Raw genomic sequence first — 23718 nt, 5'->3', positions numbered from 1 at the left:
AGGATTAGTTGCAACGAAAAGGCAGAAAAGGTTCAAAAGTAAACAATATTCTCTAGGGATTGACAACATTTTCATTTCTGTGAAAATTGTGAAAATTGCACAGCGTTTCTAAAAACCTAGTTTCGAGAAAAACGCGTTTAAAGTTTCAGAAGTTACTTATTTTACTTTTTTTACTTACATATCGTGGCTCACAGTTCTTACAATTCACAAATTGAATCCAAGTCGCCTAATATTCGATTCACCAAAAGTAATATTTGAATCACGCGATTTACACTTTATAATACTGCTTAAAGTTGTAAACAGTGATACAAATTCAATTATTCCGTATCCGTGGATTTATTATCATACCCCAAAATGAATCGTTTTAAAGGCTAGGACCTTTTGTATCTTATTTCCAAGACTTCAAACTACTGTTTAAAGCAAAAAAGAAATCGATTTTTTGAAAATTTCAAACTGTCCTGACCCCTTAAGGAGGGACGTCAGGATCAAAAGGCATAAAATTCAGAGAGAAATTCGTTTGCGCATTGGGAAACATTATTCGCAGAGAACGAGCAGAATAATAAACGACGGTGAAAACGGCGAGGATGCGACAGGCAAGCCACGAAAGTATAAGACGTTCGAAGTTCCCGCGAAAATAGGGAAGCCGGCATGTCCCCGATAAACCGCATTTTACCGAAATTTTCGAATCTTAATTGCGAGGAAATGGTGTGTAACGGCGTGAAATATTACCTAGAAAAGATGCTGACTCTTATTACAGTCGGCCGAAGAGGGAACCGCTTAATCCGGTGACTTCTCTCTCTCTTCGCATCCCCACACCTGCCGAAAAATGCTGACCCGTCATTTCCACTGCCAATCTGTTACGCGTGGATCCAACAGAAAGGAACAACTAAAAGAGTGCTGAGGAAAAGGAGTATCTTCACTCGAGTCTCTTTTCCATCTACGTTTGCCTCTTCTTCCAAAAGATATTACACACTGCACTTTCTCTCTGCATATTTCTGATTCGAGTTCCCTTTGACTGCGTCATCCTCGACAAACAAAAATTTTAAGTAACACGCAAAATTACTCGTGGTTGTCTGATTGAACGTATCATTAATCGCTCGTGAATGTAAGCAGATTTAAAAAAAAAAAAAAAAAAAAAGAAATGCTTAGTCGCGAAGAATTGTCATCGTGTTTCGGACTACTTCGTCCCAATTAAGAACCACGGGCTCGTTAGCACGAAACGAACCACGACTTAATTTTAATCTCAAACAACGGTCAAACGTCGACGTTGGTGGTCGTTCTTCTTGTTCGCTCGACATTTCACCCACCTTCTAATTTCGTTTGGTAGCTCGTGATGAAACTTCCGTGATCGTCGCACCGACTGCTTTTCTCTAATTAATGGTTTAAACATTTATCGCACGCTCTTGTTGATACGACGAGGCACGATGTAAAAAAAGGAGGAGAGTTGCTAAGAGAAAAAAAAAAAAAAAAAAAAAGGCGACGGTAGAGACGACGACGATGGGCCACGAGGCCCACGATGTTAAACTATTTCTCTCGTTGTGGAATTTGCATTCCCATGCAGGGGAATCTTTGTGCAGCAGTATAGCAGACAGTAATCTGGATGCATTGGCAAAGGCAAGGCGTGATGCGTGCAGCAGGGCCGTAACGTGTCGAGGTGTGTTGGCGGTGATCGGGCGCAGGCGTCGTGCCCAGGTACGTTCGTCAGTCGTCGGCCGAACTTGAAACGCGCGGCTTCGTGTTCTTCGTCTCGTCACAGATCAATTACGATTGTTCTCGCGCCAAAACACTCGACACACCTACACGTCTCTACTCTTTCGCTGTCCGGCGCATCCAGTAGATCGATCTGTCGTCTATGATTCGCGTGACCGTTTGATCAATTTCTCGAATCCTGCGTCTTATCATTTTCGTTGCAGAACGTCTAATTTTCGCGTGCCTGCCACCACTCGAATCGATCGTTTGTTTCCCATCCGTTGCCACCGATTTGTGTTTCCGATCTGCGATAAGTACGTAGTTGCAAAGTTCCTGTGCGCCACGCCAACGCGTGAACTTTGACAACGTGATTATGTGTGAATCTCGGAATCCACTTGAAGATCCTGTCTGTGTCGTTTCATTACACTTTTGAGAAAATTGCGAACCTAATCATGCCACTCGACGATCCATTCGAAATTACTAGATTCCATTTTTCCATATCGTTTTGTGTGTCTTTATATGAATTTCTGCATTCATTTTAAACCCGATTGGAAACGATGTCTCTGGATCAAAAGAACATCATTCCCGCTCCAATTTCATTGCTTTCACGATCCATTTGCCTCTTCCGATCCATCGACCAATCATTGTGTCAAAAAATATACGCGTTGAACTACCTGACTACCTCGTGAAGTAGCAGCATTTACGATGCTCGTATTTCAAAATTCGATTTCTTGTCGGTTCTATAGTCGAACGAGACTTTTCAAGTAATTTTCATTTACGACTATTCGACGCTGTTCTCCCTGCCATCCTCTCAGACAGAACACGCGTTTCACTGATATCTCGGGAATGGATTTATATCCACAATTACCGACCAATTGTCTCGCCTCTCGAGCTGAATGCAGTTCGAATCTGCATAGTGAAATCGCAACTATCGTAGACCAAGAGCTTACAGCCATTATCGAGTGAAACACTATATTTTTGATACACGCTGCGACCATTTCTCGATCCAGCTCTGCCTCTTTGCTACGCGTAGATCATGCCCTACAAATCCACGTTCACTTCTTTCCGTCCATTCGTTTCCTCATGCGTTTCTTTCTTCTCTTTTTCCTCTTTTTAGTAGCGGTAATTTTTATATCCTTGGAGTCAAATACAAGAGGTAGCCGGTTACGTGTTCGGAAAATTGTTAAGACGATGGATGCATAAAAGTTTCACGGTGGAACACGCTGCGACAGACGAAAGACACTGGCTGGAACACAGGCGAAGAATGACGTTTGTTCGAGGCACGGCTCACGATTTCGTCGAGCGATAAGTGGTAAGAGCTACTACCATTGGACACAGTCCAAAATTCACTTAAACTTTCTACCTTGACGTGATAACCGATTCGTATCCATCGATTATTCGATTATTTTTTCAACTTCTGTCTAGCGATTACACACATTGGCAAACTAAATCGAGAGACATTACGAGCACCTAAAGACTTGAAAGATTATTTGCAATCCAGAAAAGTATTATTTCGTATAGGCTGTAATTAGCTTTGAAGTACAGTCCCCGGAGCACCGTAACCCAAGTTACCGTATCGGCGAGCTTGCATAGCTAGTTACCTCCTCCGAGCATTATGACATTGCAATTACACGAACAGTAAACTTTATGCCACAAATTACAACGATGCATGAATAGACGAGACAACTTTGACGCCGTAGCTACGCGCCTGAGGGATAATTATATAAAACGTTCGTACTGGCTTCATCCTGATGGCACATATGTAAACGCGTAACAGTTCGATTTCGCTGAATTGACTGCTTTCGATTTAATTCGCTGAACGTGAAATAGCACCGATGATGGAATTTTAAAAGATTGGAAAAATTTTTTCGTTATCAAGGTCCACCCGATCGATTTCATTTCGTTTTTTTTTTTTTTTCTTCTTTTTTTTTTGAATGGATCGCGCTCATTACGGGACAACATTGCGTTTCACTTGGAACTTTTTTTCATTTCACTGATATCATCCAATTCTGTTTTTAACATTCTAGCCTAAAAACGAGTTTCGAAAGCTTGCTCGATATCTTTTTTCATCGCTACATTGTTTCGTCTGGATTCTAGAATTTTATGAAATATTTACAACGTTATGATAAAGTATTGTTTGGTCCTTAATGAGTTAATTGTGGTTTTTGGTAATGATTATGTCCCCTCTAACTTGACACACCCTATTTAGTGGATAAATGAAGAGCAACGTTCAACAAAACAAACTGATGAGAGCTTTGCTAATGAAAAATTAACGTAATCATCGCCTGGCCGTATTTTATTTTACTCGCAGTGAGAGAAAGAGATGGAAAAATATACAATTTCTCAGCACGGAGTGTCGTATAATTTAATAACACCGGCTCGAGTATGCCTTACGTGTCTGGATTTCTATTCAATTCTATATAAGTTCTCTCGACGGCGAATAGTAAACTTTCGTCAGACGGTAAGTTTTACGACGAACAATTCTACTCGCCGTTACGATGATAATGTGATAATAATCTTCCGCGATAACTTCTAACAAAACTTTGATCATGAAAAATCCATACAATTTGCTCCTGCAATTTTTCCTGCAATTTTTCGTTGTGAATTTATCATTGAAATTTGATTAAGATACCGCTATTACATTCCGTGCATTCATTCGTTAATCCCATTGAATGCTCGACGTTCGAGATAAAAGCGCAAGCAAAAACATCCAGCAGGCTCGACAGTTGTGTTTAGATCCGTGGTTTTGTTTGCTTCTGCTGGGGAAAAGAGGACGATCCTCTTCTAATCGCACCAAGCAAACCGTCCGTCATTTTCATCCTCGGGCTGAATTGCGGCGGGAAAAAAAAGGCTCCGAGCCGAGATTCGGCTTAAGAAAAGGAAACAAAACCGACCGTAATCTATGAAATCCCGTGATTCTTTGCCAACGTTTGCGTTTTATTGGAATTGTTTACTTACGAGATCGCCAAAATTTCGCACAAGAATAATAGGTACTTGCAGCGACTCGCATTAATACTTGGACTGTTGCGATTTCGTAAGAAAAAGATCGTACGATGATAAACCTCTACCTTTAAAAGCGTATCGTTCATTTTGTTCCAAAATGTTTTTACATCACGTAGTGTGTGGGTGGGTGAAAATATTTTTCTTCTCAAAAACAAATTGTCACAGTATGTAAAAACATCGAAAAACTGAATAACAATAAACTTGAAAATTGAAGCCTCCCCTTTGCGATCATTTCCGAAATCTTGACGTATGATTGTTTTTTTTTTCACCATTTTATTAAACTTTTATTAAATTTTATTAAACTTTTTAAACTGAATGTTAGGCTTAGACGACAAAAATTCAAGAAATCGTAAAATTTTCGTCGTATTTTTTTTTTTTTTTTTTTGCCTGATATTCAAAGTTTGTTTCTCACTATTTTATCAAGATTTGAATATTAAGCTTAAATACAAAATTCGAGAAATCATAAAATTGTTGTACTTCTTTTTGCTTGATATTCATGAATTTCATGTCATAAAAAGAACTTTTAGATTTTTTTCAACTGTGGCAATTCACAGCATTTTCGAAAAGGAAACTGTCTTTACTTTGTCATCTGTTACATAGTGTAAAAATATCTTGAAATAAAATAAAGCTTCAAGCTTTGAGATGAACCCTTAAGATTTAATTTAATTTTACGATTTCACTCTACAAGATGAAATTATAACAATTTCAATATTTAGTGTCAGAATATTAATGTGAGTTGCTATATAGTATCCACTCGTGTCTAATTCGAAAAAAAGAGACGCTTTTGAATTTGTGCTTTAAATCGAGCACACGTGACATGGCGTCAAAAGACATCTATCACGTTCGAATCAGCTTATCTCGATCAAAATGGATTGCAACTTTTTTACAGAATGTTTCTCTCATTTAGAGAAACTCGAAAGAAGAGTTGGAAATAAATCACGCATTTATATTTCGCAGAGCAACGCACGATCGATCATCAGAAAATAAGATACTGAGTCGGATAATTTCGTATTGAATAGTTTCCGAGATTATCATATTACAGTGAACCGTCGTCCATCAGACTATACAAAATCGTATTCTCTCGTCCTGTCCAACAGAAAAATACCAAATAGATTGATGCGGTTCAGAGTATTAACATCTTACGCTGGAATGACGTGCTACGCACGTCGAGAATTTTTTATCCCAAAATTGCAATATTTTTTCAGTAAGTATATTTAAGTATAACTCAGGCAAAACAAATAATAAATTTGTTCTCACTAATTTCTATCCAGTGATGTCATACTGACGAGTATTCAAATAGAAAGCGACGAATTATTGTATACGGTTTGGTCACTCGTTATGGTCCGCAATCAGTTGTCAGCGCAAGTGGTTAACCTCTTGCGCTAGAATGACGTGCTACGCACGTCGAGAACTTTTTGTTCCAAAATTTTCTCAGTTTTAAGTATATTTAAGTATAACTGAGACAAAACAAATAATAAATTTATCACTTCTCACTAATTTCTATCCAGTGATGTCATACTGATGAGTATTCAAATAGAAAGCGACGAATTATTGTATACGGTTTGGTCACTCGTTATGGTCCGCAATCAGTTGTCAGCGCAAGTGGTTAACCTCTTGCGCTGGAATGACGTGCTACGCACGTCGAGAATTTTTTGTTCCAAAATTAATAATATTTTCTCAGTTTTAAATATATTTATACAAAACAAAATAGGCAAAACAAATGATAAATTTATCACTTTTCACTAATTTCTAACCAATAATATCACACCGACGAGTTTAAAAAGAAAGCGACACATTATTGTGTATAGTTCGGTCACTCGTTATGGTCCGCAATCAGTTGTCAACGCAAGTGATTAACGAATCACCGTCTCGAAGAAACAAGATTTTGTTGAAATTTATTAATTCGGGGCAGTGGAATATTAGTTCTTAAGGATTTTACTTTTAATGTCGTCTGAATTGAATTTCTGATTTTACAGACAGTTGTTTACTGTTCACTAGCTTTATTCTTTCTGGAACTTTATTCTTTCTTCGTTAATACATACCGTATAATATATATAAAGTAAGTTGAATGTCATCACATCTACATACATATACAACTCTCACACTTTGACACTCTTAGCATGTACGCGTATATGTTGGCAGTTACATTATGAACAGATTTCGTCTGCCGGACAGTGAGATGGAAGGGAATAAAAGAAATGAAATGCACAGCCAACTGAAGCGTTATCGTCCATGCGTCACATTATTGATTCAATAAACAATCCAAAGCGCGCTAATTGGCAATCTATAGGATACAGAGTATGAAGAAACGTAGATAAAGAAAACCATTTATGAGAGGGAACAGAGAAAGCTCTCGCGAAGGGAGAGAACGTGTCAACGAGAAGACGGGAAAACTTCGAAACGAGTAGAAAACAAGGATACGCGGCTACGGAGGAACAAAGCAGAGCACAATACGACTGTCTCCTCGTTGACGCCGCACTTTCGCTCGTATTGGCTAGCTAAAATGCGAAAGAGCGAACCTGGCGGAGAAAGAACAAGCAAGGGAAACTCGGAGGAAGTGGATATTTCGCCTGGAGAAAATTTGAATAAAACCGGCGGGATGGTAGTTTCCTCTTCGGTCTTTCTCTATCTTTCGTCCCTGTTCCGTCCTCCACTGCCGACTTCCTGTCGTCGTTCCAAACCCTTGCGTCCGCTAAAGAAATGCAAGTTTAGCGCTGGAAATTCACAAAGAGTCCTGGTCAGGCCAAACTACCACGAGTCTCCCATTGCTCTAACATTTGTCGTATAATATCGCCTGGCTTTGCCTTCTTTCCTCGAATTCACGCAAACGGACTTTTCTCTCGTTCTTCGCTCTCATTATCGCGGTATTTCGCGAATTCTGCTGAACGCTTTTTGCAAATCGAGTTCGATTGATTGAAAGGCAAAAAGAAAATTATTCGCATTCGCTCGAAACTGAGTGAAATATGTTACTACGAATTTCCGATTGAAATGCGTTATACAGGGTGTTTTATTTGAAACGTTCCACGCAATTATCTTCTAAATCTATGTATTCGTTGTAGAAAAAAATGTAAAACTTATTTTATTCCGAAGGGGATATCTTTTGATCATTCGCAAATTTTGTCTACGTGGACCTGCTTTCGAGATTTCAAGATGACCTGTGCTTCTTCAAATTAAACTGTGTATACCGTTCCGTGACGAATTCATCGACCTATCATATACGAAACATTGGAGAGGGCAACTGCCCTTTAGAGATAGAGTGAACCAGTGCATTCGCGCTCGAAGCCACCATCTCGAATACGAAAGATAAGATAGGGCGAATCCGGGTGAGATGGCCTTACAGGCGAGATGGCTCGATCTCATTATAGGGCTTGTCAAATGTCAATTTTTAGTTTCTTTTAGTGGTATAATATGGTATATATTGTATCTTGATCATAAGTCATATTAACCGTTCTCCTTGTTCATTTTCATTTGAGAAATAAGGTAAATCATGTATAATGTATATAATTGAAGAGTCTAAAAAATTTTCTTCCTATCCTTTAAATCATAATTTATTAATATTTTATCAAAAAGTAATGACATTTTTCGGAATACAGTATATTCAAAGATTATGGTTACATTTCTACAGTGAGGTATTATCGTATCATTATAGTAAGTGAGTCGCTATTCCTAGACTATTAGATTAGATAGTCTTTTTAGGTTTTTTAGGTTTTAGGACAGTTAATCCATTATGAAATTGTGTATAATAGTTAGTAAATATTTCTTTAGAGAACCATGCCAACTATGTATAATATAAAATATAAAATATAAAATACTATAAAATATAAAATATGTAAAATAAAATACTATAAAATATAATATGTAAAATAAAATACTATAAAATATAAAATATGTAAAATAAAATGCTATAAAATATAAAATATGTAATATAAAAGAAATATCCTAACAATAATATAAAAGAAATATCATAACAATAGAGTATTATGGACAAATGAAAAATTGTTGAATACCGTAAAGGTAATTCAAAGAAGTAAAATGGTCGTGAATGCAGCATCAAGAGTTTTTGGCATTCCGGCTCTTACGTTAAGGAGACGTACGGGTATGAATAGAGTAGAAGACTCGTATATTTTCAAATATTAGAGCGAACGTTACGAGAAAACCTCTTAACAAACCGAGAACTACATTTAACATGGATGAGATAGGACTATAGTTGAATAATAAACTAAAAATTGAGCTCAAAATGTTTTTTTTATCTGACCCACTTTTACCGGACAATCTGGATGAGATGGGCTTTTGCATAAAACGTCATTTCTTCTGTCTTGTAAATCTATGATTATTTTTGAATTTTCTGTTTCTAACATTATAAATTTATATGCATCTTTCACAAATATATATTCTTTTTAGATATCGATTATATTTAACATGTAATAATTCTTTAAAAAAGAAAATGGGCCATCACCACTCTAATAGTTTCTTGATACGTTCAACCCACACGACTTTTGAAAGGTAATGAACGATCTTGAATAACATTGAAATGCAACGTATGATAGGTCAATGAATTCGTTATAAAACGAGCTACATGTGCATCTGAAAAAAATGGAATAGTTAGAAAAAAGAAAATTATCTGGAAGTCTCGGGAGCACCTATATAAGATTTGTGATCCTCAAAACATTTTTTTCTACAACGAATAGTTTAGTAGATAATTGCGTGAGACATATCGGACGCAGCACGTACGTACGTTTGATGAATAATAGAATTAAATTCGTGCAGCCACGAAAATGAGGAAGCTTCTTGTGTTTTCTATTCTCACTGAGAAACCATAGCCATAAAGAAAGACAAAATTCGCGTGAGATAAATATTCCCCTTTAGAAAACGGAGCCATAGTTTCTGTCACAGACGTCCTCGCGAAATCGTTTCTCCGGAATAGTCTTCCCTCATTTATCCAGAATGCGACGATGTAAAATATTCCGGTGCTCTTGACGTCGAACGTGGGACTTTTCATCCTCTTTCGGGTTTCTTATTACTCTCGCGCTATCCGAATGATTTTTATGCATGAAACGAGTCGCAGTATGCTCATACACGAAAGAGCCATCGTTGTCGTGTAACACGATGGAGAAGTATTGACAACGAACAAGGAGCGGCCTTCGAATTACCGTTTAACGAGCTCATTCCGTAGCGAGTTTCAATTGTCGATTTTCCGGCTAATTCCGCACGACACGGCGTATAAGATAATTCCAACCGAGTTGGGCAGAGACTTTTGGATGTTCTCCGTTTGCGGAGAACCTGTCAGAACTATAGGATAGAACGGCTGCGCGCGTTACAGTTTCCAACAAACGCGCGCGACGATCATTTCCCCCGGAGTACTTCTTGTTCGTCCAATATCCAAATGCAATATTCCATTTCCCTGGGTTTTGCACCTCCGCTCTCGACTCAGCTCGGCCATTGTTTAAGTCACCCTCTCGATGGCCACGTATACGAGATCGTATCCTGCACGCGGTCCGAATCGTCTTCCAAGCACTTCTGCTCCTCGCGCTCGCCATTCGGTATAAGGGAACCTACAAAAAAATTGCCCCGTCCTACCATAGATTTCGTTTCGTATTCGGCCAAATGCACCTTACCAAGCGAGCAATCTTTGAAATAAGAAACGCTAGTTTCGTCGAAACCTTTCATCTTCCTGTGATTGTCGTTCGTTCGTAATATGTTTACATGTTTGTTAAAAGCAACACGTTTTGAACAGACGTCGAAGCATTGTCCCTTTTATCAAAATTGCGAGCGCAAGATACCTACAGTCCGCGACAAAAAAAAAAAAAATAGCACATCCAGTGTTTTTGTTAATTATTATTTAATAAATTACAAAAATGTAATTTTACAAATACACAGGTATTGTATGTCAGTTTCTGCAACGTATGTAACGAAAATCATAACACAGTCCTCATTTTATCTGTAGAAACAAAAGAATTCTGAAAAGTCGGCGCGACAAATTAATAGCACACTGTTTTTAAAAATCAGTTCATATTTACCAAGAAAAATCAATATTTAATATTTTGTAGAACCTCTAGATTTTTTTAATTGCAATCATTCGCCTCGGAAGAGATTTATAAAGCTTTTTAATTCGTTTTTTATTTATTTTTTCCCATTAAAATACATTCTTTTAATTCATTTATGTTACTGAACTCTTTTGGCATACGGCTCTTGCAAAATCTTCCTAAGTTTTCTATTATGCTCATACCTGGAGAACAAGCTGACCATTCTGAAAGTGGAATATTATTAGCTTTAAAATGTGACTTTACCACTTTTGCAGTAAGAACCGCCGGTTTATCTTGTTGAAATGTGAACCGATTTCTGGATATCGTTGCAGCACATCTTTCAATTTATCAACTAATTAATTCTAAATAGTTTTTGGCATTCATTTCACCTCAAATAAACTTTATATCTGTTCTTCCATGGTAACCAATCATTATACCTCCGCCAGTCATCTGACAACCACTTAAAAATTTTGTATCTTTTCGCAAATCACGATAATAATAATACCACCCGTCAGGATTGTTAAATTTCTTCTCATCACTAAATAATACTCTTTTCATTTCCACTTTTTAGTCCAATGTACATGTTCTTCAGCAAATTCCAATCTTGCCTTTTTACGTGCCTCTGTTGAAGAAAGTTTCCTTTGCAATTTCTTTCGCTGCAAATGTTTACAGTGTTTCAGGACACGTAGCATGTTTCTAATATTCGTTTCTATCCCACAAGCTCTTACAATCTGCCTTGCAGTCGGCGATGCATTTAATGCTGCTCTTATAATGGCACGTTTCTTGCGTGTTATGAGAGCTGCATGTCGTCTAGGACGTTTCTTTTTCCCGTAACTTTTCGGATTTCTAAGTAAATTAATGATAACTTTCCGACTTCTATTAATAGCTCTTGCTATCTTCGACACAGAGAAACTTTCTCTTGACAATAACAAAACTGTTTGTATTTCACTATCCGTTAGCTTTTTACCACGACCCATTTTTTAAAAATAACATTGCAAACGATTATTGACAGTCACTTGGCCGTATTCAACTGAGAAGTGAACATATGCGACGTGTGTTATTATTTTGTCCGACTGATTTTTCGCGAAAAATAATACAACAACGATTCCAAGAATTAAGACAATGTTTACACACCGTCATCACGTTATTAGACATATAAACAATAACTGAAGTAGTAGGAAATATACATATTTCTATGTTCACGTTCATGAATTTTACAAAATTTATGGGGTCTGCTATTGTTCTGTTGCGGACTGTACAAATACCTGATCCAAGCCAATTAAAACGAAATAGAACAGCGGTGTGATAACAATGATTTAAGAACGATCATCGTTCTCTTACGCAAGCGTTTTATTTCCATTGGCTATGGGCACCGATCGATTAAACGGAACGACGACGTGACACGAAGTCCGTGAACAACGAAGAAACAATCTCTTTCTGAAACGAATATCGAGTGAAAATTGAACTATCTACTTGTAAACAGTGAATCGTGAGCAAATCGGTACGACGAGTGGAGTCGAGTTGGATCAATGAATCCGTGTCCTCCGTCGAACTCATTGATCTCTGACTGCAAGATTTGTTCTTCTTATCTCACACCAATTCATTCATAAACGTTCGATCCGTACAAAGGATTCGTAGGAACGTATCAATCTCTGTGATCTGGCAGTGTTGCCATTCCGAGGGATCGTTCCGACAGGATCTGGCTGGCATGCGTACGTAAAATTGCGCGCAATCTGTTTTAACTCCGACCAGAGATCGGTATCTCAACTCTGTTATCAGAAATAGCATCTGCAACGGGGAATCGGCCCTTCGATGACCAGTCAGCTCATACTTGGAGCGCGATAGCGGAATGGTGCATCGATAACAGGTACATACATCGGTCTTATGTAGAAAGATTTCATTTAAAGATAATGACCATTGTGGACCGGCATGCTCTACCAATCTTACAGCTTCGATCAACGAACGTGTTTCGAAAATTTCTTTTCGAGACGAAGGAAGGTTCGAAAAATGCATTTATTTTATTTTTCTAAAATAAATTTCGATATATAGTGACTCGAACACCTTAATAGTGAGGCTGTTATAATTTTGTGAGAATAAATAATTTTGTAAAAAAATCGTACATTTTAAAACCTGAAACGTCTACTTTCAGTGTGTATTGTTCATTTTACTGGTATTCCGAAATGTTTTTACATCACGTAGCTGGGTAAGTGAAAATATTCTTTTTTTTTTCAAAAAAAAATACATATAAATTGTCATAGTTTGTAAAAACATTGAAAAATTTTTTTCAGTGAGTTGAATCTAGAATAGATTTGAGTCTCTCCTTTACAACGGCTTCCAAAAGCTTGACGTATGATTGTTTTTCACCATTTTATTAAACTTCAAAAATTCAAGAAATCGTACGATTTTCATCGTTATATTTATTTTCGCCTAATGTTCAAAGTTCAACAAAATGGTGAAGAAAGATCGTATATCGAGTTTTAGGGGATCATTGTAAATCAATGAAGACTTCAGTCTTCAAATCCAGATTTGATTTGATTTGGTTATTTATAAATTTAGTTATAAAAAGAATTTTTCAACATTTCTACATACTATAACAATTTATCAGCGTTTTCAAAAAGAAAACTATCATTACATTTGTCATCTGCTGTACAGCGTAAAAGCATCTTAGAATAAAATAAACGTTGTACCTGGAAATTAATTGCTTTAAGCTTTAAAATAAATTTCTGAACCCAAGTTTCATTATTATACGATTTGTTTTTACAAAATTGCCACAGTTTTGAATATTAAACGTCCGAATACCAATATGAATTACTATATACAAATCGAAATATTTTCGTTTCGTTCAAAACGAAGGCAGTCGTTACACAAAACCAACCATTACGAGAGAATGTTTTGCTGTGCTCAAAAGAGTTGGAAATAAAGTGTAAACATTTTATTTTATGCTATTGATTTTCGGTTCGTGTGTCGAGCTAAAAAAATTGCATTGCCTTCGCATCGTTTACGCCAACAGATGGTCTTGGCAAGACACATTTAAAAGTGTTCCAGTAAAGTCTGGTAAATGAGAAGTATCATGTCGGCAGATGGTTGGACAGAGGAATGCGAGCCAGAGCAGAAAACAATAGACAAATTGAAACGTTTAATAAACCAGGTGAAACCACGGCCACCAACTTCGTTTACTGCAACCTGACACAGAACAATTTCTGTATCTGTTGCCTGTTACTAACAAGAATTTCACCAACTCCGAACGATGCTCAAACTAAATTGAATTTTGTCCGATCGATGAAATGCATCATTCAAAAGATGAAACATTACCATGGAAATTTAAGAAAACGAAACACACAATTAGCACAATTAGCATAACCAGGTTTGGTTACTTATATCTATTCGATTGTCCTTTCATTGTCTGTTTCCATTTTTCTCAAGTTTTCTTTTAATTTCAATTTCAATCGTTTTAATATATCTGTTTTGATATTCGCAGACTATTAGCAACTGAAGAGTTCCAAGGGATAAGAGCTTTTCTGACAAAATCGTGTTTTGAAATGTTCAGTTTCATTTTATTAATATCAGTAGTCATACTTTTAAAATAAAATACGATATTGGATAAAGTTTATCGTGAAGAATGAAGTGACGACAAAATATACAGAGGTGGGCGAAAGTATTTCGCGCACTCGATGAAAAATTATCTATATTTTAAACTATTATAACTTCTCTCTATAAAGAGAAATCGGAGAACAATCCAGTTGGTCTTATTTTAAAGTGCGAAGCCTTCACTTTAACAACCTCGCTTACGTTAGTTTTTTTTTCAAAAGATGTTTTCATATTATGTAACAAGGATACTTTTGTTCTCAAAAAATGTCAAAATTCAAATACCTCTGAAGACATTAAAAAAAATTTTCTCGTAGCTAAATTTATCCTGAGTTTGAAAATTGACGTCTCCTCTTTACAACGACCTCTTAAAATTTGCTATACGATTTTTTTCTTGTCATTTTACTGAACTTTGAACATTAGAGTTAAATTACAAAATGTTAGGATTTCTTGAATTTTTGTCTTTAACTTTGGATGTTCACAATTCAATAAAATAACAAAAAATAATAGCACAGCAAGGGGTCGATCTAAAGGAAAGACTTTGATCTTCAAAATTACGATAGATCTTGTTACAAAAAAATTCAGTGGTTTCAGAGGCGTTTAAATTTTTCCAATTTTCGATAATTATCCTTGCTTTTTTACCAGATGCATGATGTAAAAATATCTTTGTAAAAGAAGAAGTTTTACGATCCAAAAAGAGGTCAATTGGATTGTTATACAATTTTGTTTTACGAAGGTTAAACAATTTATTATACTTCTGTATATTAATTTTAGTTTCAATAAAAATTAGTGCAATAACAAAGAAGTCAATTCTGAACGCTCTTTTGATAGAAAGTAGATTGAAAGGAATTTTAAATAGATATAAAAACGTACCATCCTACTTGTTACAAAATTGTTGTCATTGTTACAAAAATACATATCAACCAAACATTGTAGTGTTCAATTTAAATTTATAAATAAATTTTTCGATAGTTACGTAAATTTATATTTTCAAGTACATTTTATTAATAAAGTAAATTATTTTCAATAATTTTCCGTATATTATATCTGTATATATTTAAAAAATCTGTAAATATTTAAAAAATATTCAATGCTTTTTACCTTGGCTCTTTTAAACGGAACAGTAGAAATATGTTTATTGATAAAATTCATTGTCCTTTGCGAAAAATAAAAATTTTATAAACCTTATTGCATTTCTGTGATGCATACAAATAACCATCGAATATATGTTTTAACATTTCATATGATCGAATTTTAAATTTTATTAAATTTACATTTTAAATTCTTTCTCTTTGATTTTGTGATTTATATTCCAGTGATTTATAATTTGTAATGATTTTTGTGATTTATAATTTGATTCGAAGAAAAATATTTTTGAAGAAAGGTCCTTTTCATATTTAACAAACAGCATGTCCTTTTTCCATTTAATTTGTAGTTTTTTTTTTTATCTAATTTCAATAGAACCTCAATTATTGGAATACCTATTATCCTAACGTAATCTAACTTCACTAATGAACTTTCTATCATCGAAATGTTTTACTATTTGAACAATACATTTCCTACTTTTTGCATGTGTGATTCATATAGTGCTTACTTCCTTCTTTGAAAATCATTCAAGATCAATTATCGAAACAAGATTTCTTCACAATACTTTAGTAACAACAATTGTTATTAATTGAAATAAAATATGAAAACGTTGAAAAGTAGCGAGCGTGCAACAAACATAGCACGAAAATCAATGGTCAGAAGTATAAAAAATAAGGAGCAATTAATTGAAAATTATCTATATAACGATGATGTCGATGATGATGATGCATTCACAGCTTTTGAAAGAGGATCAGAAGGTGCGAAGAACAAAATGCACATGCAACTTCAAGCAATTACCTACTACAAAAAGGAATAGACATAGAGGCTAAAAATGTTATGAAATCTTTAACATTTTGTATCTAAAATATATGAAATTTAGTGTAAATTTAGTGTAAAGAAATCTATTGTTCTATTATCCAAACAGTTTCGATAATCAAGAATTTATTGTATTGTAATTGACATAAAAAGTCATGCCAAAAGTGCAATAAAATTTTTCGAATAATGTCCTTATTTCTTAGAACTCTTCAGTATCACCTTGTCATAAAAAGAGGACAGCATCTATGAAAATCATACTAATGGTTTAAAACTCGTTCTAACAAAACGAATAATATGGAACGGCAATCGGTTCTTTTCTTGTCTTTGCGAAATTTTATAAAATTCAACCGAGCTCCCATACAGTATGATACAATTAAACTCGTAAGAACAATATTCAAATATAAGTTTTCCTCTAGAATTCTTTGACTTTTCCTCTATTTGATTACGCGAAAGCATTCAATTGTACGACCGTTGAGCTTTTGCAATGCACGTTGGTATGCACACATCTAATCATTCAAAGTAATCAGAAACTCTAATCGTATCGTGGCATTTCGTTGCTACGTACGTGTTGTCTGAGAGGATAGATCAGCGTAATTAGTTCCAAAAGCTAATACCAATATGGTTTAAATAAAATGGCTCGATTATCTTATTAATACTTAATCATACTTATCTTCTATAATGATCTATTCTCTTTTCCTTTTTTATTCCCAGTTATAGGTGTATATATAGAGTATGTATATACTGTAATGTTTCATATGTACTGTGTAGTTTATTATATACGCTGTTATTTAAATATAAGAAAATATTTCGAACAAAAGTTGCATGATATGTTTGTCATATGATATTGTAATCGTTTTATTGTTATTTTGCTTTTTCATCAAGATACGAAGGTCATCTTCAGCTTTTTCCTGAATTTAATTTATTTCTTGATCCATTAATCGATGCAGCTCGATATTCTCTACAAAAAAGTACTAACCTTAACATTATTATTATTAGAAGATACTTTAATTTTAATTTTTTAGTTTAGGAGATACTTTAATTTTAATTTTTTAGTTTAGAAGATATTTTAACTTTAATTTTTTAGTTTAGAAGATACTTTAATTTTAATTTTATAATTTTTGCTCATAAAAGACAAGGACAATATGAGCACAAGAAAACTATCCATGTCTTTTCTCATCATTCGTACGACAGATTTTACAGAATTAAGACTAAAATATCTCTTAAACTTAATCGTTTCTCGCAATACATAGGTTGATATTTTATTTATAAAGAATGATGTAAAGACTAACATTGTTAATTTATAACGTACTTCAGAATTAGTTTGTCCTTACATATTAGACAGTTTATAACTGGATTTTCCATAAATTTCAGTCAAGTGCGACGATTTTTCCTGCACGATAACAATTGCCATGTCATAAAAGTATGGCGCAGTTGAAATCGCTTAACATACTTGCTATTCCACGCGAATCAGTCTCGTGGTAACGAGAAATTTTTGAAATCTACCTCATACTTTCTAAATAATCTTGATATTCTCCACTCTATAACTTAATCCTCTTTATAATCTTTTGAAAGAAAAAACGAAAATCTTCCAGAAGAAAGCTGAAGAGTTGGGAGTAGTAATTTGCAATCAGAATCAGTAATCAGAATCAGAGTAGTTCTTAATCAGAATCAGAGAATTAGAGTAGTTAGTAATCAGAGTTAGAGTCAGATAGTTAATTAGTAAGCAGAATCAGACGGAATCAGTCTGCCCTTAACTTCAGTCAAACAGAATCAGCTGTCGCCTCTAGAAACCAAAGGTAATCAGGCTTCTCATGATAATAAAACTAGTACAATCAGCCAAATTCAATTTCATTCATTTCCCACAGCGATTGTCCTCCACCAGACAAAGTAGTATAATAATTTAGTTCACAAGGAGTTGAACAAATACATACACACAAACACACACACACACACATCATTCTATTTGAAAAGTTGAAGATGACTTTCATATAAAAAAGCAAAATAACAATAATTACATTATTATATATTCTTCTGGAAACAATGTAACTTTTATTTGAAATATTTTTTCGTATTTTTAATAATTAAGAACATAATAATATATGTACGAATGAATCGGACATACACTTCCGCTCAAGTCTTAGGATTTTCGTGTATGTATATTTTACAATACAATATAATAGTATACAATAATACAATAAATATTAAATATTATAATACAATAATACAATACATATACAATATATAATGATATAACAATAAAATATGTTAATGTATTAAGAGAATCCTTATTAATAAAGTTTGTTTTATATTCATTATATTTAATTATATTATAATTTGTTGTAAATATAATAATAATTTATACCTTTATGTTACAAGTGTAATTTACATTGTAAATTTTGTAGTTATTGTATATAATTTATAATTTATATTTATTGCACTATCCTTATTAAACAAATATAGAACTTGTTCTAAGATTTTTGAGCGGGGGTGTACGTTTATAAAGTGATATAAATACGTAGAAACACGTTTGTATCTTTCATATAACGAAATTTTCTTATTAACCACTTGCGCTGGCAACTGATTGCGGACCATAACGAGTGACCAACTGTATACAATAATTCGTCGCTTTCTGTTTGAAATACTCGTCGGTATGACATCGCTGAATAGAAATTATTGAGAAATAATAAATTTATTATTTGTTTTGCCTGGGTTATACTTAAAATATACTTAAAACTGAGAAAATATTGCAATTTTGGGACAAAAACGTCTCGACGTGCGTGGCAGGTCATTTCAGCGCGAGAGGTTAATAATGTCTCTTTTAGTCGTATCGGTAACATAATACATATGTATGTAATATAAAATTTCTGTTATTATTGCACCTAAGTTGCAGCCACAGACAATACATATTTCGACTCGCTGTGTATACAACAGTATCTTCCAACTTGTAATATAAAACTATGCGAACAAAGGAGCTCAGGACACACATTTTCATCTACCGGAAATGTCGTATGACATATTCCCAAGCAAACTCTTGCGAAATGAATCGTCTAAACGAAGGGATCCTTCCGTAACGAGGCATTATTCGTCGCGCTGTGAATGACTTTTGGCCACAATTGAACATTTTCGAACGACGCGGAATTTTCGTATGACAGTATATCGTCCACGCGAATATATATATATATGTATATATATGTATCAATTGCGAAAGTAACATCAAAGTACAAACGGCCGAATATCGTGCCGTTAATTGCGTCCTTTTCACTGATAAAATTTCGGTAGCGCACAGTTCGATGGAATGAAGATGAAAATAGCGATGGTCAAATGAAACGAACGACCGCGAATCCATGCAATTATAACCGATGCGTGGTGGCATGCCGTAGCACGCAGCGATCGGCGAACAGCGAACAGCGAATGGCGTACGACGACGAGTGGGTTAATTGAATCGACCGTAAATTGCAATCGGTGGAAGTTGCAGGGAAATAGCAGGCAGCACGCGGTATGTCGCGTATCTACGGCTCGTGATACACGCGCAGCTGCGTATACGGAACACTCGTGACTCCATATTCGTAACTTATTTGAACATAGACGCTGACAGACGTATGCTTGTTGGGTTGTCCAGTGGTTCGATCACCCTACGATAACCAGCCACGTCAAGACAAATATGCGGTGAGCAAATTTTGACGAGCTACTGCGCCTATATTTGCGTTCGATTTTACCTTTTGTCGTAACCGCGAACTTCCGCTCTCTACCTATCGCGCGCCTATACACCGATCGGTCTACCAACGTCACCGCCGTATTACCGATACTTCATCTCTCTCTCTCTCTCTCTCTCTCTCTCTCTCTCTATCTATCTATCTATCTATCTATCTATCTATCTATCTATCTATCTCTCCATCCTGAGAATCCATTCGTTTAACTTATATATGGTTCTGACCATGAACCTAGGAATCGATTTCTCATTCTCTTCGATTACACTTCGTCCCGACGCTGACTAGTCCGACACCGAGAAATTATGATTTTCATTCAGTCCGAGTTGCCTCGAGAAAGTACCGTACAATCGTCAAAATCTGCCATTTCGCTTTGTAGCTTTTTCTTTCTTATTCTTCGCGTCAATTGTGGCGTCATTAAGGGGGCAGGACAGTTTGACGGGGCTAAAGATTACGAATACTTTGGAGGGCTAGTACATATTTGACATGAGCTTCTTTATTTTAACACATCATGAACTATAAAAAGCAATTAAAAAAGAAAAAAAGAGGGCTCTTATTTAACTTTTTACTGGCATCATTTTACACAACTTTTTTTTACATTGCCTATAGGTTTCAGCCAAACAAGATTAGTTGCAACAAAAAGGCAAGGAAAGTTCAAAAGTAAACTTTAAGCAGTATTATAACATTTACTAGGGATCGACGATCGAACATTTTTTAATTTTTAACAATTTCGAAAAATATAAACAAAAAACGTAGAAATTTTTGGCATAAATTCGATACACCAAAAACAAATAGCTGTTATTTTCATAATTTTCATAAAAATGAGAATGTTGGATCAATCCCTAGTAAATGTTACACTAAAGATACGTACCAAGTTTCCCAATAATCGGTTGGTTAGATACCGAGATATCTTGCACACCGTTTCTAAAAACCTAGTTTCGAAAAAAAAAGCGTTTAAAGTTTCAAAACGTTATTTTTCATATGTATCCTTTACTTACTTTTTTCACTTATATATCGCTGCTCACAGTTCTTACAATTCGCAACAAAATTGAATCCAAGTCCCCTAATATTCGATTCACCAAAAGTAATATTTGAATCACATGATTCACACTTTATAATACTGCTTAAAGTTGTAAACAGTGATACAAATTCAATTACTCTGTATCCATGAATTTATTATTATACCCCAAAATAAGTCGTTTTAAAGGCTAGGACCTTTTGTGTCTTATTTCTAAGACTTCAAACTACCATTTAAAACAAAACAAAAAATAAATCGATTTTTTGAAAATTTCAAAGTGTCCTGACCCTTTAAGTTAAGCCGAATCGATCATCTGTCGTCAATCGAACTATTGATACCAGTATAAAGTTTTCAGTAGCCAAAGACAAACAAGCAAAGCCGGCTCTAAGCCCAGCGGAACTCAACACCTGCCCTCTGCGACAAATTATCGTCCTCCGTTAGTAGAACGATTTAATACTCGATTTAGGGAAAGACCGTTACTTAGGTGCAACTCGCCATTAACTCGACCGACCGTGGCCGAACTTTATGGTACCAACGACGATGAATAATGGCGTTGCAGAAAATCGTTAGCTTCCCATTAACGGATGGGCCGGCAGGAAATCCTGTTGGTAAACACTCGTAAACCAGACATTCAGAATCTTGATAATGGTTATCGGATCGCGAGCCCGATCGAACGTTTATAAAGTTCCCTGCCGAATCGTTTCAACGCTCATCCGATCTCGATCTTGATTACTATTCCGTTCAATTTGACGAATCGCGCGAACAATATAATCAAGTTATACATGTATCAGTAAAGTGTAAGAGTAAAGAGAACTTTCACATTATTCTGATTACTGATTGTGTATTTGGTGGCGATGGAACTAGCAACGATCAGAAGCCCCGTTCAACGATTAGAGTTTTCCGTTGGCAAACTTTCGCCAATAATTTGTAAATAACAGAGAGATGAAAGTTAGGATAAAAAGGGAAGAAAATAAGAAGAACAGTCACGTTCTACGGTGAAATTTTCGATATCGAAGATAGAAAGTTTCGCGGGGACAGCAAACCGCAACAAGAAGAGGACAAAGTAAACGTAAAAGGAAGGGAGGAATGAAAAAAGAAACGATAGCCAGGGAAGGCAATCGTTTCGCGAATCAGACAGGAACGGTAGAAGGAAATGCCGGAACAACGCAGGTAGCTTGCTTCCGGCACGTGCGGCCGAGAGAAATTTTCCTTTCGTCCTCGAACGATTCGTCGTAAGTTCAATCAAGAAAAATTCGATGAATTCAATTTGATGATTGGGATCCATTTTTATTATTATATCACGTTTAGTCAAGCGCTTTCGCGATAAATCTCATCCTTTTTGCCTCTCCCGATATTTGCCTGAACGAATACGTGAAGATAAAACCAACGCAACGGAGAGGAGAATTTAAACTATCTGGAGGAAATAAACTATCCGATACAAAGGAAAGACTGCGGTGGAAAACTTTTGAACAAAGCAGAAGCATCACCAAGAATGTTCCAAGAGGAGAAGCTAAATATAGAAATAAAAGAGAGCAGGGAAGATAAGCTCAATCTATGTACACCGCAACAAATCCTTTCGTTAATTTGTTTAATTTTACAGCAGTCAGAGTGGATCCAACGTTCTCGTCCTCTTAGCTATGTGCATAAACATAAGCATACGTATGGACATGTACATGCAAGTTGCATCTAGCTCTCATCTTTCCGACCCTCATAACGGACAGAAATTTGTTTAAGCTGACGCTTCGTGAAAATTCCGCGACCTCGTTCGTGCAAGTAATAATTTAGCAAATACACGTGTAAAAATGTTGATATTATTAATTATAATTCACAACGATATAACGTCTCTAACTTCGTGTTAGTTTCAGTACTTTACTGCAACAATTTTGCAGCATAGTTTTACTTAATCATAATAAGCGCGATGCGCTGCACTGCCAGCGGCAGAATTCCCAGACCAATTTACAGTGTGTTGCCTCCGAAAAACCTGCATTTGTTATTTCTGTCCTCTTCCTATGTCCTCCTACATCTCCTTTACCGTTTCTTTTTTCGTTCTTCGAATCCGCGACGAATTCCTGCTAGCTTTCGCATTCATTTGCGAAGATTATGCCTCGTGAACCAGAAATATTTGCGTACATTTCACCAGATTCCAATATTTATTGAAAATCGAGTAAACTTTTTTACTCTCTTTCGTCCTCGTATCGTTTATTATGAATTGCAGACTGTATTTTTAAATTCGGAAAATATTCACTCTTTACATCATCGAATTATATTCAAAAGTATTTCTTCTCAACAATATTTACTTCTTAAACCATCTGAACCACTCTCGAGCTCGCTCGACCCAAATATTTAGAGATAATTTCGACGAGCAAAGTAAATAATCAAGCTAGGTATAATTATTTTTACGAGGTTAAGTACAGTGACAGTGCAACATTAACAAGCATATCTTCGTGGTATTCTTTTCGAATTATCGAAGTAGAAATCACACAAGTAGCTTAGAATTGTTGCAACACAATAAATTATATTTTAACCCAGACCCCAGAGCTCGATTCGTCGACAAAGTCGAAACAAAGGAATATTTTTCGCCTCCGCAATCACTTCCTCCAAACAAAAGTAATAAATCTGCAAACTTCAGCTTCCTCCCGGTTTACTATAGTATAAATTGAAGAACCGCGAGATAGCAGGAGCAGTTTTAACAATTCAACTTGGAACTCGAGACAGGTTGTAAAATGTAGTAAAATATTTTAAATTATGCGGTCTGTTTCGCGTATCTTTCACCTCGAACACATTAGCAAAT

The 23718-nt window shown here is 35.4% G+C and overlaps 1 protein-coding gene across 4 annotated transcripts in view; it reads left to right on the top strand.

The window, feature by feature from the left end:
- The first annotated feature begins 1711 nt into the window (after positions 1-1711).
- Positions 1712-23718, top strand: part of LOC122529139 (neural cell adhesion molecule 2-like) — an 82663-nt gene continuing 60656 nt past the window's right edge. Inside the window, exons 1-2 of one of the 4 annotated variants that reach the window (XM_043654954.1) lie at positions 1712-2003; positions 2846-3001. The gene's annotated coding sequence lies outside the window, so the exon portion shown is untranslated. Of the gene's footprint in view, positions 2096-2806; positions 3002-23718 lie in introns of all 4 variants that reach the window. The other 3 variants (XM_043654953.1, XM_043654952.1, XM_043654950.1) reach the window with 3 other exon arrangements.

This window comes from Frieseomelitta varia, unplaced genomic scaffold, assembly GCF_011392965.1.
Source record: "Frieseomelitta varia isolate USP_RPSP 00005682 unplaced genomic scaffold, Fvar_1.2 scaffold_279, whole genome shotgun sequence".
NCBI lineage: Eukaryota > Metazoa > Arthropoda > Insecta > Hymenoptera > Apidae > Frieseomelitta > Frieseomelitta varia.
Note: the sequence above shows the minus strand (reverse complement) of the source record. Positions and strands in the feature narration are given on the sequence as shown.